General features: G+C 33.7%; 1 protein-coding gene across 7 annotated transcripts in view; it reads right to left on the bottom strand.

Moving 5' to 3' along the window:
• SOX6 (SRY-box transcription factor 6) overlaps positions 1 to 18,156 on the bottom strand; it is a 693,831-nt gene that overhangs the window by 400,791 nt on the left and 274,884 nt on the right. The window contains exon 1 of one of the 7 annotated variants that reach the window (XM_060606115.2): positions 14,371 to 14,412. The exons of the other annotated variants lie outside the window; for them this stretch is intronic. The gene's annotated coding sequence lies outside the window, so the exon portion shown is untranslated. Of the gene's footprint in view, positions 1 to 14,370; positions 14,413 to 18,156 lie in introns of those variants that run through there. 7 annotated transcript variants of the gene reach the window in all.

The raw sequence follows: 18,156 nt of genomic DNA, 5'->3' as shown, positions 1-18,156 counted from the left end.
TATGGACAATCAATACAATGGTGTTTTGGCTAATTGCTAAATTAACTCTTACGTAATTTCATAAATCAGTACTTTTGATAGAGGAAATCTAGCAAAGAATACACTCTTGATTCTATGAATTATGAAAAACAGTCTTATTTAACAATCATAAGAATTGTCCCTTCCTTGGTAGATATTTGTTAACTTCGTTCTGTTAGGACTAATTTGGCTTGAATATTGAATTGCTTAGACACTTTTCCACACTTGAATCACTACATTGCTCAATAGATCCCTTGTATAGCAACATCCCTATTATAGAGCAATGAGGAGAATTAGAAACTAAGCAAAACCCAAAACAGATGTCTCAAGGTAATACACTACAGCTTATTTACTTATTTAAAGGAGCCTGAGCTCAGAATCTATTGAGTCTTACTTCAGACATAATTATAGCACTTTTAATTATTTCAGGGGCACGTCTTCAAATCCTGACTCTACTACTTACTAGTAGTATGATCTTGGGCAAGTTACTCAACTTCTCTGACACTAGGTATTTTTTCTGTAAAATAGTCCACCTCTCTGGAATACTGCAGGAATAAACTCAACTGACATGGTATATATAAAGTTCTTAGCACAGAGCCTGGCATGTAGTAAGTGCTCAATAAATGACTCTTTGTTATATAAATAAACATTGAACCAATAACAATTTTTAATGCTTATTTATTTATTTTGAGAGCTAGAGAGAGAGAGGGAGAGAGAGAGAGAGAGAGAGAGAGAATCCCAAGCAGGCTCCTCATCGTCAGCACAGAGCCCGGCACCAGGCTTGATCTCACAAACCGTGAGATCATGACCTGAATCGAAATCAAGAGTCGAACACTGAACCTACTGAGCCACCCAGGTGCCCCAAACCAAGAATAATGTAAAAACTTGTGATAAATAGCAATAATTCATGTGAAAGCATCTGCACGAAGTGCTGTATAACAAAAAATAACTATAAAATGTTAATTTTCTCTCTCTTCTTATCAGCCCATAGCTGAATAGAAATAGCAGCTTCTAGGAGTATAGAAGGAGAGGTAGTATTACTGGAGGCAAATACGTCGATTACAGAGAAATGACAACTTACAGTCTGGAAACAAAGTCAAAGGCAGGAAACCCAAAATGCAGACACAAGAACTCAAAGAAGTACAGCACTTTAGGGGCCACTCAATATAGAGATAAGTAGTCTTAACAAACCCTCATCTCAAGGAGCAGCTCAGGAATCAGATGTTCATAATGATAACTCTGAGCCATCAAGACAAGCTGTTAAGAAATTCAACTTAAAAATTATAACTCAAAACTAGATATGATATAACCTCAACTATGTAGACATTATACCAAAATTTTACCAGGCGCTCTATCTCTGGTAATGGTGATTTTAAACATATTCTTCATTACTGTTTCTATATTTTCTAAACAATAAACTATTTAGGAAATCAGAACATACAAGTAAATTGTAAAATTAATGTTGGTTGCTTAAAGAGACAGTCTTTAGAAATCTAAGAAATATACGAATGTGTAATAGAGGAAATAACTCATACTATATTGAGCCCCTTGTTCAAATACCTTACATTGATCCTAGGACATTGACGGTATTACAAGAATATGACTGGTGTGAAAAATGATTAAATGTTGAGAATAAGCTCACTTGAAAAAGAAAAATACTAAAAGATTCATCTTAGAGGTACTATTTTAAATAGCAGTCAATATCAACACAAAGCTTATAACAAGAACCACATATGATTACCTCTATCGTTGCTTGCAACAATTCTGACACACCCTCATTTTTAGGTTAAAAAAATGTTTAAACAACTCTAGGAAAAGAACAAAATAAACTGATAAAGGGGAAAATTTTCAAGAAGCATACTCAAAAGTGAAATGCACTTTTTTACCTTCTGAAATAGAAATTAGAATCCTCTGGGCAAATTTAGCTATTACTAGTAGTCACAGACTCTGCATAGCTGAAAAGAAAGAAAGAAAAGGTCGCAAGCAGCACAAAAAGCAAATTAAATTATCAGAATGAACCTATGGCAAATTTTTTCTTTCTGATCTACAGTGTATATCTCTTTGGAACTGTCCCACTGAATACCACATACAACTAGCAGAAAACATGCCAGAAAGCTGTATAGCAGATTTTGGAGGACTGTTTTATGTAGAAAAAGTGCTTCTTCTCCAGAAATATATATCACTTTACTGTTTTTTCCCCTAACCTAGAGCTTTAGAAAGAGAAAAGTAGAACAAATAGGACCAAAGCACTGGGACACTGGAAACTCTCAATTACTTGTATTGGTCTTATTAGCAGCAGTAATAACTCAATAATAGTAGAGTGCTAATACAGATCTGAGATGGACTAAATTAAACACAGTTGCACAGTTAATCTATAGCAAAATCAGGACTGGGATTTAATTACGTGCTTCCCCACTTCCAATTAATATTCAGTTAACTCTTTCCATAATTTCACCTAAAACTTGGTATCTCCAGATCTAATTGGTGCTTGATCTGATTCAGCTGTGACTATTTCATTTCTTGGACTCCAATTTTCAGTGGGCTATAGGCAATGGACACTATTAATACAAGAGGCATTCATATTTTGTAATAAAGGAGGGTAGGTCTAAATCATACGTGTAAATTTTTATGTTTGAAAACACACAAAAAAGCTTTCTCTCAGTAGTGTCAGTATTTTCATGTCTTATTTCTATCACTTAAATATACAAGTAAATATAATATTAAATATTTCCATCACTGGTTACTTTCAGTAAACAGAAAGGTAAAGAAAAATAAAACAAATAACTGTATTATTATGTTTGGATATATGTTAATCAACTTTTAAATTGGATACACCCAAGTCTTAGAAATACAAACTCCTGTGATCACAAGAGATACTGACTTTACCATGGTGTTTAAAGGAAAGAAGGGCATAATAAATAAGTTTCTGGTACTGATTCATTTTCTGCTCCTTTGAATTAACTAATGCTGTGGAAATTTCAGGCAACTGCTTTAGCATTTGTGACTGAAATGAGTCCAAAGGAGAAAAGTATGTAGAACATCATTTAATTAAAATTTTGAATTTTTTTCTCTCCCACTTACTGTCATACTAGCTATTAGTCATTCAAACTGAAAGGACTGTTTCATGTTTGCTGCTGTCAAAGTAACCACATTAGGCCACTTCAATATCTTCAGAGATGTGTGATGTCTGGAGCCATGTTGTTCTCTGGGATCAGTCCCTTCAGTATGCAGCTCTCAAGCTCCTGACCTTATTTCAAAGCTATCTTTGGCAAACTCAAAAACTCATAGGAAGACTCTGCTTATATTGGTATACATTTAGCTCTTAAGGAATGATGGTGGAGATTTTTTTTTGTCCTCATACACATGGTTTTGCATTTAGCTTGGGGAATAGGGTAATAATGATAGTTGGAGGCAAAAATCCATTCTACTTTAATAATTTTAATGCAATGCAGGAAAAGCAAAACATAGAAAAGTTTACTTTTCAAATTCTAAGTTGAAGATGCCACATTGGGAAATCTTTTTTTTTTCTACCTGAATTATAGTCCTAAGACATTAAATCTGATCATGTCACTCTCCTGCTTAAAATCCTTTGTTATTTCCAATCTATAAAGAACTTACCAAATTCAACACCCAGAAAACAAATAATCCAGTTAAGAAAGGGGTAGAAGACATAAACAGACATTTTTTCAAAGAAGACCTACAAATGGCTGACAGACACATGAAAAAGTGCTCAACATCACTCATCATCAGGGAAATACAAATCAAGATCACAGTGAGATATCACTTCACACCTGTCAGAATGGCAAAAAATTAACAACTCAGGAAACAACAGATGTTGGCAAGGATGCAGAGAGAGGGGAACCCTCTTACACTGCTGATGGGAATAAAAACTGGTGCAGCCACTCTGGAAAACAGTATGGAGGTTCCTCAAAAAGTTAAAAAATAGAACTATCCTAGGACCCAGCAATTACACTACTAGGTATTTAACTAAAAGATACAAAAATACTGATTCAAAGGGGCACATATCCCTCAATGTTTATAGCAGCATTATCAACAAGAGCCAAATTATAAAAAGAGCCCAGATTCCCATCAACTGATGAATGGATGAAGAAGCTATGGTATATGTATACAATGGAATATTACTCAGCCATCAAAAAGAATGAAATCTTGCCATTTGCAGTGATGTGGATGGAGCTAGAGTGTATTATGCTAAGTGAAATAAGTCAGTCAGAGAAAGACACTATGATTTCACACATATGTGGAATTTAAGAAACAAAACAGATGAAAATAGGAGAAGGAAAGGAAAAATAAGAGAAAAACAGAGAGGGAGGCAAACAATAAGAAACTCTTAACTATAGAGAACAGAGGGTTGCTGGAGGGGAGGAGGGGGTTGGGCTAAATGGGTGATGAGCATAAAGGAGGACACTTGTGATGAGCACTGGGTATTATATGTAAGTGATGAATCACTAAATTCTACTCCTGAAACAAACACTATACTATATGTTGTATGTTAACTAACTTGAATTTAAATAAAATCTTGGAAGAAAATAATCTACTTTGTCATTTCCTCATAACCTACAGAAGAAATTCCAAATTCCTATTAACATCTAATTCCAAAGCATCTTTCTAATCTCATCTTCTGACAGTCAAATACACTTAATAACTTTAGACTTAAGACTTGATCTTTATTCTCTGTTGATTGTTCTTTAGTCATCTTTGCCCGATTTCTGTTCCCAGAGCTTACAAGATTTTTCTCATTTTATGGTCCTCAAAAAATTCTGTTCCCTGTTAGCTCTCCTCTTCACCAAATTATTTCTACTCATCTTTTAGGTCTTGGTATTAATCACTAATCACTAATACATAGTCACCATCCTTGATCACAAACCAGTTTAGGTCTCCTTTTCCCTTCATGATATTTATTATCTTATAGTTAAATATTTACTTAATGTTTCCTCTTCCTTAGACTGTTAATGTTTAGAGAAAGGAATAACATACATTTAATTCACCACTGTATTCCTAGCCCAAACATACTCGGCATTCAATAAATATAGGAGATTCTCTCACTACTCTCATTATCCAAATATTCATCATATGAAACTCCAAAATTATACAGGAAGCAAAAGGCACCAAAAATAAAAACGCTCTCTAATGACTATCAATGACTTAATATTTATAAAATTAATCTTCACTCAAACATCCCTCACAAATTTATTTAACATGTATCTCACCCATTTGGGTCAATTTCTTCATTATCTTTGATAATGTGTGCTCAGTTGTTTCTTTTTTCTTTTTAATTTTTTTTTTTTAACGTTTATTTATTTTTGAGACAGAGAGAGACAGAGCATGAACAGGGGAGGGGCAGAGAGAGAGGGAGACACAGAATCTGAAACAGGCTCCAGGCTCTGAGCTGTCAGCACAGAGCCTGACGCGGGGCTCGAACTCACGGACCGTGGGATCGTGACCTGAGCCGAAGTCGGACGCTTAACCGACCGAGCCACCCAGGCGCCCCTCAGTTGTTTCAAATGTGTCTGCACATTGAAAACACATGCAGCCTTTAAAAAATAGTGATTTCTAGGTCCCATTCCCTAAGATTAATTTAATTGGTTTAAGTGCAGCCTAAGAATAGGAATACTTTTAGAAATTGCCAATTGTTTTCAGTTAAGTTTGAGAATCAGGCTGGCCGACAGATGAATATTTCATTGTGGAATAATGTAAATAATATTCAAAATAAAAATATGTAGTGACTGCAAAGTGAAACTGCAAATCTTGCAAAGATGCTCATCAGAGAAGAAATACAGCATTGGAGAACAGAAAAAATTAACAAATCAAGACTTTGCAATGAGACTGTATAGAAACCAAAGAGCCAAAAATTGGCAGGAACAACAGTTGACACGGTAGATTATTCAAAGATAATGAATTGAATATAAAAAAATAAAGCAGGGGAGCCTGAATGGTTCAGTCGGTTTAGTGTCTGTCTGACTCTTGATTTCGGCTCAGGTCATGATCTCATGGTTTGTGAGATTGGGCCCCATGTCAGGCTCTGCACTGACAGCATGGAGCCTGCTTGGTATTCTCTCTCTTCCTCCCTCTCTCTCTCTCTCTCTCTCTCTCTCTCTCTCTCTCTCCACCTACCCTGCTCTCTCTCTCTCTCTCAAAATAAATAAACATTTAAAAATAATATAACAAAAATAAAAAGATAAAGCAAAGTCCTTAGGAAATTTTCTTTGCAAAAATAACCCCCACTTGTTATAATGGTACCACAATATTAAAAGTGATGGTGCTATCACAATATCTGATGTGAAAAATTACTCTTAAAAAACATGCAGTTGGGGTGCCTGGGTGGTCCAGTCAGTTAAGCGTCAGACTTTGGCTCAGGTCATGATCTCACAGTTCGGGGTTCAAGCTCTGCATTGGGCTCTGTGTTGACAGCTCAGAACCTGGATCCTGCTTTGTATTCTGTGTGTGTGTCTCTCTCTCTTTGTCCCTCCCCCCCCCTCAAAAATAAATATAAACTTAAAAAAATTTTTTTAAAACGTGCAATTAATTCCTTCTTCTAAGAATTAATGCACATTTAGAATTACAAATAAAATGCTGCCAATTATATACTTATTTTTATTAATTATAGTTTTAATTTTTTTAATTGAGTCAAAATAAAATCATTCTTCCCATTGTTTACCTTGAAATTTTTATCTCCATCCACTTAGTATACTAAAATATAAAAGACCTTGTATTATGTGACCTTGCCAAAGGTGCATATTAGAGACAGTTCTACTTTTTTCCTTTCATATTTTTATGCTGTTTCATTTCCTTGCCTCATTACAATGGTTAGGACCTCTGACACAATGCCAAACAAGATGAAAGAGCATGGGCTTTAATTATCTTGCTCTCTATCATGGAAAAAAAAAGCATTAAGTATTTCACTATTAGATATGATGTTTGTTAGGTTTAAGTTTTTCAAAGATGCATTTTTCAAATTTAGGAAGTTACTTTCTATTACTAGTTTGCTGAGAGTTTTTAATTATGAATGGGTATTGTCACGTATTTTTTCTATATTTATTGAAGTGATCATATTCTATTTCTCATCTATTATGTTAATATGGTAAGATTTTCTAAATGTTAACTCAACCTTGCATTCCTGGGCTAAACCCTACTTGATCATGATATACTATTCCCTTTTTATATTTCTGGATTTAATTTGTTGATGTTTCATTAAAATTTTTTTGCATCTATGACCATGAAGAATATAAATCTAAAATTTTCCTTTTTTATTATATTTTTTAGGCTTAGTAATTGGATTATGCTGTCCTCATGAGGTAGGAATTGTTCTCCCTTCCTCCATTTTTTGAAAAAAGTTCATGTAAGATTGGCATTATTTCTTAAATGTTTGATACAATTCAACCAGTGAAACAATTTGGGTCTGTAGTTTTCAATAGAAAGTTCTATTTTTTTAATTAAAAATTTCAATTTATTTTATAGCTAAGGTGTTATTTATGTTTTCTGTTTCATCTTGTGTCAATTTTAATAGGTTGTATTTTTCAAGGAATTATCCGTTTCATCTAAGCACTAAAATTCTTTAGGCATAAAGATTTTCATAACATTTCTTTATTGTATTTAATCTCTAGAATTTTGTAGTGATAATTCTTCTTTCATTCCTGCTATTCATGAGCTGTGTTCTATTTTTATTTTTTTTTTACTCCTTACAAAAAACTAAATAAATAAACTTTACCTATAAATTTTTCTTGTTTTTGGTAGTTTATTATAAAGTGCCTAGGTGCACTTTTCTTTGCATTTCTCCTGCTTGGGGTTCACCAACTTCTTAAATCTGTAAATTTATATCTTTCAACAAATTTGTGAAATTTGGGCAATTATTTCTTCAAGTGTTTTTTCTGCCCTGATATTGCTCTCCTTTTTTCCTGGGACTTATATATGTTAGATCTTATAATATTGTTCCACATATCCCTAATCTTGTATTAATTTCATTTCCAATTTTTTTATGTTCTTTGAATTGAATAATTTCTGTTGATGTATTTTCAATTTCACTGACTTTTTCCTCTGTGATCTTTACTGACTGGCCCATCAAGTTATTTTCTTATTACAGATACTATATTTTTCAGTTTTAAGTTCCTATTTGGTTCTTTTTGTAATTTCTCTCTCTTTCTGATAAAATGCCCTATTTTTTTCCACACTTTTCTGATTCTTCATGTGCTGAGTAATTTTGTATTATATCTTAGATACCATAACCATTATGTCATGGAAACCAGATTCTTTTATAATTCTCTAAAGAGTGTCACTTGAGTTTGTTTTAGCAAGAAGCTTACTTGCTTAGACCCAAATTGCATATTCCATCTTACTGCAGTGGGAAACAGCTCAAATATCTGTTTAGTTCTTTTAGGCTTACCTGGGCTTCTTAAAGCCTGTCATGTGCATGAATTGTTTGGGGATCAGAGACTGGGGCAAAGTTTATACATAGAATTTGGGGTTCCCTTTCTGTGGCTCTTTCTTTTCCAGAATTACCTCCTCACTTCTCAGTAGCTGTGGTTGCCCCAAAGTCTGTTCTGGTTCTCCAGGCCAAAAAGACTCTTGATTTTTCTATTGGAGTTTTATTAGCCTGGCACAGACAAGGGCCTACCTTCATGCTGGAAACCTTAAAAATGACCACCTTACCCCATAATCCTTCCTCCTTTCTTCCAAATGCTATCTCGCCTCAAGATTTAGCTTGTTTTGGTTGCTCTCCAGTATCTTCAGATAGTTGTTTTTTGAGTTTTATCCAGAGTTTATAGTTGTAACTCCCACTCAATTTTAAATGGGTTAATTAAGTGCCCTTTTCTCACTACCAAATATCCTGATAATAAAAACTTCTTGTATTGCATTAAAGAATGATTAAATGACACCATTTAATCACTCCTCCATGCCTTTGCATATTCAGAATACTTCTGCCTACAATGTCTTTAAAATAGAAATTTTCTATTCCCATTTACATATTTAAGAACACAGTCAAGTTTTGCCATCCTCTAAGTTTTAAATACCTAAAATTTCAACTGAGAATATTTAAATTGGAACTAACTCAGATGACTGTCAATATAACAATATAACATAGTATAATATACTACATAGAAGAAAATAAGGTAAAGCTATATAAATTGACAGAGGTCTAAGTTGTAATTTTAATGAAAAAAGGATATGTAAAATATAATATGTGTAAAAGGGAGAAGTATTACCTCACACAAAATAAAACTGAATACTTCTATGTAATTGTGTATAGTTGTATGTGATCATATAGAAAGAGGTCTGGAAGAATACAAACCAAATTAAGGAGAGCAATGATGTTTGGGAAGAGAAATAGAACTTAGGGTGGGGAGAGACATTAAGGAAAATTTCCTTTACATTTTTCTTGCCAATAATTATTTATTGAATATTTAATAATTTCCTGCTGTATGCCAGGCACTATTCCACAATAAGAAAGTATTCATGGTTTACTTGTATAATTTTAAAATATTTTTAATTTTTTTAATAAGAATGTAAAACCTCACTAAGGAGAAATTGAAATAACAGAAAATCTCTGAGATGCTTAAAAACATGATCCCTTATCTTGTCAGTGTACCAGAAGCTCAGGAGCCTTTTAAGTATAAGTAAATGAATTTAGTGTTATTTTTAAATCTGTTCTCCTCGAGGTTAAATTCTTTTTCTCCAGATCCGGAACCAATGAAGAAACAAACTGATTTATCTTTTTCCCCCTCATAATACATTCTCATTCTCTTATGTCAATTTTTCTGAGGTTTGGGGATGGCAAGTGAAGTCTAAAGTTTTTCTTTGGGGTAATTTCAGGCATCAAATGGCTGCCACCAGATAAAAATACACCAATTTTCTTATTCACATACTAAAGTAAGCATGACTGAGGAAAGTAAATCTGGCCTTTATGAACTTCATTCTTTCTTCACATAATCAAGGAATATGTCTTTGTCCCTTATGCTGTTGACTCTCCTCCTTTTCTTAGCCAGTTGATACATAGACGAGATCTTCTTTTAAACTTCAATTCTAAAATACCTTGTTTAATTCAACAGTTGAATCTTTCTCCCCAATTCCTTTTTAGAAACAAGGCCTTTACTACCTCAGCAAGGAAGCCCATTCCATTTTTAGACAACTGTAACTGTTACAAAGTGTTTCTTCTGCCATTCCTGTGACTCTGGCTCCTTGTGACTTTCACTAACTCAGGTTTGACCCTCCAGAGTATACACTCTCCCTATGCAGCGCTGTAGCCATTTCAGGCAGCTATTGGAGTCTCTTAAAACTTATGTTATTCAGGGTAAATACGTCTGGTTCTTTTAACCTATGAGAAGCTTCTGCCAACTGCCCTAGAAATAGTGAAAAGTTGAATTTCTCTGCAACCAGACTATTGGTCCAATTTAAAAATATAAGATTTGGCTTTTTCTCTAACACAGCACACAGCCTTCTTGGCTAATCATTACATATACTCCTGGCATTGGTCTTCAAATAACTATCCTTCCACTTGCCTGCACACATGTATATGTGCAACATACACATTGTATTCCACTATTTCTTTGAAAAAAAAATCTTTTAAATGGGCACCAGAAGGTATTCATCCTGAGTTCATGTGACTTAGGTTGCCACCCAATGAGCTTGTCCCCTCTGCTTGATCACACGAGCTATCATTCATTCACTCCAAATTATAGTACTTCATTTCTCTAAGTTCACACCTATTTCTCTTTATTTTTGAACCCCTAAGATATCAGGCAAGAACTAGCCCCATTAAGCTTCATTCATAAGCCTTAATTTAGAATAGGCTTAGCAGTGTGTCTGTTATATGCACTTAACCGTCTCAGTTCCATTTTCTGGAGATTGTTAACTATTCTGCATCTCTAGGAAATTAGAAAAAAAAATGTTTAAGTCTGGAAAACCTATAGAGGACATCCACCTAATTGATCCTGGTCCTTCTAAGGAGGGTCCTTATAGAAGTACCCTCCAGTCAAAATCTTTTTGGAGGGGTGAAAGTAGAGCAAATATAGTCTGGCCTAGAAAACTATACCTATGATTTTTTTTTAAGTTTTAGTCCAAGTTCCTATCTGATTTCTGTCCCAGTTTTACTAGCTATGAAACAAAGTTAATAAGATCCCTACTTTAAGTATATCACAGTTTTACTCTAAGAATTGTATAAGATAGTATGTGAAAAAGTTCACATGAAAGTATAAAGTATAATAAAAATGTAAGGTACAATGTTATTAATAATAATGGAACCTTCCATGACCACAAATGAAGCACTCCATAAATTCTATCCTTTTAACACTAAGACATTTTAATTAAATTCTCTTTTTTGTATCCTCTCTTTTACCTCCTTTTCCCACACCACCAACCAAAAAACAACATTTCGGCATAATCTTGTAGCCTTGGACTTTAAATACAAATGCCAGCAAAGATTTACATAGAGTACAACGTTAAGTGTGTTCTGATATTTTGGAAACCCCAGCCCTCCTCTCAGATGGGCTTCTTTTTTTTTTTTTTCTAATTTTTATAACCTTTTATATATTCTCCTCAAAAATCAGACTGCCTAACAATATTATAGCAACTATCACCACTTTTAATATTTTAGTTATAGTTACCCACCTTGTAACTCTTACAAGTGACCTTAGGGGTTTCCTATGTGAATGTATCAGATATATTTTCTCAACTGTATGTCCTAAATTTTTCCAGATTTTTAGAGCCCATTATAGTGTTTCCACATTAAGATTATAGCCACTGGGGCTGCTCTATAAGTTCATAATTTGAAAGCTCAGTTCTTGCATCCAGGAATGGAGATTTCCCAGAATGAGAAGGCAAAGTGAAAAATAAGCACCAATAATGGAGAAAGCTGTCAAATGTTCTGCAGCTAGATAGAAAAAAGCAAAAGGGTCCCCACCACCTCCCTCACCCCTTTGCTAGCATTAGATTGCATAATTTTACCAAAACAGTATATACAAACTAAACAACAAACTCCATTTTTATGTAAGTTTCCTTCTTTCTCTCAATCTCCCTTTCTTCTACTTTCTCATTCACTACATTCCTCTCCTTAATAACAGCAAATATCTGTTGAATGCTTGTCATGTACAAGGCCATGTGTGCTAAATGCTAAGGTAGATGTCTGAGAACAAAACAGACCAGTCCAGAAGGACAGACATTTTTTTTTTTAAAATCGCACAAATAAATACATAATTTAAAACTGCAATATCTGCTTTGAAATAAACTAGAATGGGAAGCAAGATCTTTGCAGGCAGACAAGATTTGAATTGGAAGGATCAGAGAAGACTTCCCTGAAGAAATGACATTTAAACAGGGACCTGAAGCACATTCTGATAGAGTGGGAAGAAGTGTATTCCAGTTGAGAAGACAGCATTACAGTGAAGACCTCGGAGCAGGAAAAACATAGAGGGTGTAGACCGTAACAGCAAGCTGAATTAGGAAGAACCATTGCAAAGGTTTTTGCAGGGGCCAGATTGTGCAGGAGCTTTGAATATTATAATAATTTTTTGTTTTAACTGAAGTATAATAATAAGCCAAGAAAAGATCTTTTTCTTGGATCTCAACGAATGGTAAGTGGAGTTTTTCCTCCTATATAATGAACATGGAATTTAAGTATAGGTATAAAGAAAAACATGGGGATGATAAACACCAAATTCAAAAGAGTGAACCTATGGCACAAAGAGAGGAAGATATTAAATTGAGAAACAGTTCACAGGAGGCTTCCACTGTAATGGAAAGGTTTTACTTCTTACAAATATATAGATATTTTAACCTACATTTTATTCCTTTTTGTATGACTGTAATTTTCATAATAAAATGTTTTAAAGGAATTACCAAATGCTAAGAATTCACCACTTCATTTCCTTCTCCTCTTCTTCCCCAGGTTCATATTAAATATTCCAACTTTGAGAATGACAAGCACACGGAATTAAAGAATCTCCCTTCTTATATACACTTGGTTTCCTGAGCCTTTATTTTCTAGACTTATAGCATCAGATGTTAGAGGCTCTTCAATTAGCTTCTCTTTTGTTTTATCATACACTGTAATCCTTGTGGCTTTCCAACATCCACAGAGTTAATATGAAGATTAAATGAGATAAAGCATTTAATATAGCATTTACCACACAAAAGCTCAATAAATTTGAACTATTGTCTTCATTATTTCACTTATTGTGGTTTATATTCTCAATCCTAAATATGGGCCAGAACATTGGAACTAAGAAAAAGCTTATGGCCATATATGGCCAAATAGTGTTCTGGTGTTTTGAATGCATATACTACATATATTCACAAACACACACACACAAATACATGCATGTATATAAATGTATATTATATATTTCAAATATTGAATCTATATTCAATCTTAGACACACTCTTTCTGTGCTCATTTAAGCATTAAATAACAAAATGTTAATTTGAGGCCTTTTTATTGCCATTAAAGAAATACCCTTAAAGAAAAGGTTAAAATCCTGCATTTGATGATGCACAATTAAAATATATGGTAAGCTCAGTAAGTTTGTTAATTTCTCCTAAATACAATGCTACACTGAAATTATTTATGGTTGCCTAAAGCTGCAATAATATTCAGTACCATCCATACTATGTTTAAAAGGCTCATTTTTGTAATATTGAGTAATTCATGCAAACTTCAATCTTACAGAATTGCATATTAACATCAAAATTTCTTCTACAACAGGAGAAGCAGTCTTTGATGCAGGAACATTATTAAAATCTTATCTTTTCACTTAATTTTCTTTGTACAAATAGCACAGATCCTCTCATTTCTCTTTCCTTCCAATTCACAAATACAATAAAAGCTGTCTTTAGAAAGGACCTTAAATGAAACATCACGATGAAATGCATGCTAGGACCCAGGAAATAAGAGAACTTATGACAGTTTTTGTTACCTAGAAGTCTGGAAAATAGGTCACTGAATTTTATGTGAATATTATATTTTAAATTATATTTTCATACCTAAGAATTCGCTCTTGTGAAAAAACAAGCTTGTCACTCGATTCTTCAGTTTGAGGTTTGGACTCCAATTGTTTTAGTAGTCATTCTTCCATGCCCACTTCCTTGTTCTTAATCACAAATCTAATCGTGTATTTTTATAAATATTCAAAATTAAATATATTTATCTACTTAGGTAAATACTTTTCAGTTAACTTTTACTGATAGTCTAGGTAGAGAACTCATTAACAAACACATTTGGAACTTTTCAGATTTGTTCTGGCAACTTGTAAATTCATATTAAACTGTTCAAACATGTCAATATTCTACATGCTTTAAAAAAAAAAATGAGTAGAAAAGATTAATTCCAAGTTTTGTTTTACTTACCAAGCTCTGCCATATTCCACCTCCCGGCCTGAGCAATGTTATCAGCTCTTCGGATACTCATTCTCGCTAAGTAAAAGGATATTTCTTCTCTAGCTGGATTAATAATCAACTTTCTACATAGTTCATTTGTAATTCTCTTCTGGTTAACCCTTAGCATTACAGCAGTCTGCCCAACTCAAGCTAATCAATTTATGAAGCAGGAAGAAAAGGGTGAAATTCAATTGTGCAGATAACAAATGGAAAATAAAAATGAGGGACAGTTCAGATTAGGCACAAAAGAACAATGAGCCTTCCTTTCATACACTAAAAGGTATAAATCTTTGTGTTAGATATTACAAAAGCACTCAGGTCATAAAGACAAGGAACAAGATACATGAAGAGAGAAATATAATAGACTTACAACAACACCAGTTCAGTGCATATAAGCCTGTGTTTTCTGCTTTACTTACATGCAGATAAATACACATCAGCTTTGGGCTAGGAGATCTATTTTTCTCTTAGTAAAAATGTTAGTAAAAAGGTCTAACTTTCAGGTCCTAACTGCTTCCTCTCTCAACAATTATAATGCTTGATCCCTTATCCTACAATAAGTACCATCTCAGGCTTTATGGAAATTTTCTCAAAATGTGATCTATAAATGCTTGCATCAGAATAATCTGGGCACTTGTTAAAAATATAGACACCTGGGCTCCACCTTAGAAATCTGAAGCACCCCAGGTGATTCTTAGGTAAACTAAAAGTTTGAGAGCCACTGCTCTAAGACCATTTCTGACCTCCTCTAAAGGAGGCTCCAACACAATCCTTTCGGACTCAGAATGAAATCAGTTACTCCTGCTACTAGTTGCTTTGATCTTTTGTTTTGACTCTAATAACTTGGATTCTACCTTGTTTTCCTGTATTTAAATATACCAATTCATCTAAGACCATGACCCTTACATGATCATGGTAACCTTTCACTTGCAATTGACTCAGAAATGGCAATCTGTCCTTTAACTACCCTTGGTGTCTATGGCCTTATTGTGACTTACAGGTATAGGTATTGGTATAGTCCACCTATGCTCTAACTACCACTTGCCCCAGACTTTTCTTTCTTTGTCTACCTTATGAAACACTTTAATCTCCTGATTTATGCCTGTCTTCTACATACATGGACCTGGTGGTGTTCACTGTCCAATCTTTTGGCTAATGCATTTTGCCTGTTATATTCACTTTCTTCTAAGGCTGTTCCCATCTCAGTGGACCTCTACCAATCAGCTCTGTGCCTGTTACTATAGAACAGAACTTGCCTACTCACATCTAGAGATGTGAAATGAACAACTAGCTACTAGATGGACCTGGCAGCCACTGGTTTCACAAACTGCTACCAAAGTTCATGTTTGTAGTCAGAATAAAGAAAAAGATAATGACTATGGGGGACAAGGGGATGGGCAAAATGGGTGAAGGTGAGTGGGAGATACAGGCCCCCACTTACAGAATGAATAAGTCATGGGAATAAAAGGTACAGCATAAGGAACACAGTCAATGATTTTGTAATGGTGTTGTAGGGTGACAGATGGCAGCTACATTTGTGTGGAGCATAGCATAATGTATAGAGTTGTTGAGTCACTATGCTGTATACCTGAAATTAATGCAATATTGTTTGTCAACTATGCTCAAATAACAAAAATTAAAGATAATGACTATGAAAAAAGAACTAGGGAAACCTAAAGAAAAGTCCTTGAAAAGTGGAATAGTACATTAGGTAAAATAAAGTGAAAAAAAAATTAATTCTAATCATTTGCTTTTATTTTCATGGAACCTATTAAGAAAGGCCAACAGAACAATGATTATTTGACATGGAGAGAAGGTTTAAGTAAAAGAAAAATAATATTGGACTAGTAGAACTCCAAAGACTTGGATTTCTCACGGCCTCTATCAACTCCTAGATTTGTGATCTAGATTCCGTCTCTTAACAGTTTTCTGCCTCAGTCCCTAAATACATATAATAAGCCACACCTTCCATGTCTAGGATCATTCAGATAACTAAACAAGATCATATTTATTAAAAATCTTTGAAACTATAAATGCCATATAAATGTAATAGATTATTAATATATAGTATTTTATAAAGATTATAATTAAAAACTACTTCCTCCCCAAGTTTTTATAATTAAAAACTGTTTTGTTTTATTTTCTTTAAGTATAAACCATATACATTGAAAGTAATAACAGAAGTTTGTAAAATGTCTTTCCTAAGAAAATTTCAGGAATAGGACCAATAACAGTTGGGGCAGAATAAGGTAAAATCATCCCAAAATATGAGTAAATAATCAGGTTAACCTGAGTTTTCCTAGGTCAGACACAAACCTTAAAAGTCTTACCAGAAGGAGGTTTACATGAGGAAATGGTTCATTTGCATTGACACTGGTGATATTTTTCATCCAGAAATCTCCCTAAAACTACAGTTCAGTGTGACTTCAAGCAGCAAAAGCTTAGGGCATTTGTTGCAAGACATTTAGACTGTATCCAACATAGTCTAAGATTCAGTCAAGTGTTATGATTTCATTTAACTGGATAATGTGTACCTATTAACATTCAGAAGACAGAAGTCCTTAGCAGGTATACAAATTGGTTGATTAAAGTTACCTGTGTGAAGAAAAAAAGGATTGATTCTTGACTTTAAAAATGGACACTTGCATCTTTTTAATTTCAATAAATGCATTCAACAAATACTGTTGAGTACTTACTATATTCTAGGCATTGTTCAAGACACTGGGGAATATGAGTGACTAAAGTAGTCAAAACTCCTCTGCTATGTAGATCTTATATTCCAAGAAGTATACGGGAAAGATGGCAAATAAATTTAATAGATATACAAATCATATAGTGTGTTAAAAGTTTATAAAGGCTATAGAAACAAATAGCATGGCATTAGGGAGATTAGGAATGTTTGGAGGGTGACAATTTTAAAATAGAGTGATCACTTTTCTAGGTATTTACTCGAAAAAAACCCCACTAATTCAAGAAGATATATTGCAGCATTACTTACAATAGCCAAGATACACACACACACACGCATAAAGAATGAAATCTTGCCATTCTTGACAACATGGATGAATCTAGAAGGTATTATGGTAAGTGAAATAAATCAGACAGAGACAGATACCATATGATTTCACTTATATGTGGAATCTAAAAAACAAAACAAATGAACAAATGCACAAACAAACAACAGTAACAACAACAAAAGGAAAATAGACTCATACATATAAAGAACAAACTAGTGGTTGCCAGAAGTGAGGGGGTGGGGGGATGGGTGTAACAGGGTTATAACTTCAACTTATAAAATAAGTCACAGGGATGAAAATACAGCATAGAGAATATACTCAATAATATTATAGTAACTTTGCATTGTGACAGAAGGTAACTACACTTACCAGGTAAGCAGTTCATAATGTATATGATGGTTAAATCAGTATGTTGCACACCTGAAACTCATATGCTATTAGATGTCAACCATATTTCAATTAAAAATTAATTAATTTAATTAATTAACATAGGGTTCTCAAGGTAGACCTCACTGAGAAAATGACATCTAAGCAAACACTTGAAGGAAGGAAGTGATGATATTTGCTGTGATTCTATAATCATAAAAGGTTTTTCAACCAATTTTTAAATTTTACCACTTTAATAATAAATGGAAGATATCCTTATAAATTAACTTTCATGTTTATATTTCATATTATACTTCATGTTATATTAGTGAAAGTTTCATATTATAATAGTGAACATTAAAAATTGATACTA

This window comes from Panthera onca, chromosome D1 (genome assembly GCF_046562875.1).
Source record: "Panthera onca isolate mPanOnc1 chromosome D1, mPanOnc1 haplotype 2, whole genome shotgun sequence".
Taxonomy (NCBI): domain Eukaryota; kingdom Metazoa; phylum Chordata; class Mammalia; order Carnivora; family Felidae; genus Panthera; species Panthera onca.
This window is presented reverse-complemented; position numbering and strand designations above follow the sequence as displayed.